At 48.1% G+C, this 1,504-nt stretch overlaps 1 protein-coding gene across 1 annotated transcript in view; it reads left to right on the top strand.

The window, feature by feature from the left end:
- XRCC6BP1 (XRCC6 binding protein 1) overlaps positions 1–1,504 on the top strand; it is a 23,259-nt gene that overhangs the window by 408 nt on the left and 21,347 nt on the right. The window lies entirely within an intron of this gene.

Raw genomic sequence — 1,504 nt, 5'->3', positions numbered from 1 at the left:
GTCTGCAGGGTGGGGTCTGAGACCGGGCGGGCAGGGAGGGGCCTCCGCACCCCTCCGCTAGGGGGCTCCGGGTTCGGCTCAGGTGTGGCGGGGCCGGGTTCTGGCCCCAGGGGCAGAGTTAAGGCAGATTTGGCATCGTGGGGTGGGTGTGGGGGGCTGAGCCTCAGTTTCGATCAGAGAAGGCGCTGAGGCCCTCTTCAGGACTGTTTGCTTGTGGCGTGAATGAGGAGTCGGGTTAGGAGTTAGCCCTTTCCGTGACACTCTGACAGATCCTCTCATTTCATAGGTAAATTGTGCATTAATATGGGGACTGGAGAGTCCAGGTGAAGCAGAGTTTTAAAGAGCTACGTTAATTAAAGCATACTTGCTGAAACCGCGCAACTCAGATGGGATTTGAACCCAGCTAAAACTCAGATTGGGACTTAAGCCCTGCAGGCTGGGACCGGAACCTACTGTCTTTTAAATGCAATCGCACACCTGGTCTCAGGAAGTTCAGGTTCTTTATGTCTCACTGCAGTAGGAGTTGAGCAGGAGGCAAAATGATAGGTAAGAAGTAGATTTATTGAGAGAGATACAAACTGCATAGACAGTGTGGGCTGTCTCAGAAGGGAGGCCCTGGGAGATCCGTGTACCATAGACAGAAGGTGGTCTGTCTTAGGTGGTGAGGGTGGCCTGGATATATGGGCTGGTTAGTTTTTATGGGCTAGATAATTTCATAGGCTAATGAGTGGGAGGATTATTCCAACTCTTTTGGAGACAGGGTGGGGATTTCCAGGATTGGGGCCAGAGCCCACTGTTTGGCCTTTTATGGTTAGCCTTGGAACTGCTGTGCGATGTGTCATTTAGCATGCTGATAAATTAAAATGAGTATATAATAAGGCTCAAGATCTACTGAAAGTTGGATCTTCTGCTGTCTTGGGCCTAATTGGTTCTAACCATTTTATGTCATGTCCACACAGCTCTGTCATTCTCTAAGGGTTGTGTCCTGCCCTGTTTTGTCCTGGCTCACTGCTGCTGGCAGTGCAAAGACAGTTTTGCAGTCCTACTCTTTGTTGAAAGGGGTTCTTAACCTTCATACATGGATGGGCTTCAGAATGTGGAAACTTCTGATATGTACTATGAAACTCCTGTTTGTATGCTCCTAAGGGCATTTTTCTGGGGAGAGAGTTCATAGCCCCATGATGTTCTGAGATGCCCATGAACCTGAAAAGGTTAAGAACCATTGCTGTGGGTTACATAGGGACACCATCTGCTGACCAGTTTCTAAATCCAGGGACATTGCACTAGAGATTCTTAACTTTTTTACAAGGCCCTAGACTTCTGCTTTATTGACTATGCCAAAGCCTTTGACTGTGTGGGTCACAATAAACTGTGGAAAATTCTGAAAGAGATGGGAATAGCAGACCACCTGATCTGCCTCTTGAGAAACCTATATGCAGGTCAGGAAGCAACAGTTAGAACTGGACATGGAACAACAGACTGGTTCCAAATAGGAAAAGGAGTA

Source organism: Bison bison, unplaced genomic scaffold (assembly GCF_000754665.1).
Source record: "Bison bison bison isolate TAMUID 2011002044 unplaced genomic scaffold, Bison_UMD1.0 scf7180017864359, whole genome shotgun sequence".
Classification (NCBI taxonomy): Eukaryota; Metazoa; Chordata; class Mammalia; order Artiodactyla; family Bovidae; genus Bison; species Bison bison.
The sequence above is the reverse complement of the archived record's forward strand: the minus strand, read 5'-3'. Positions and strand labels throughout refer to the sequence as shown.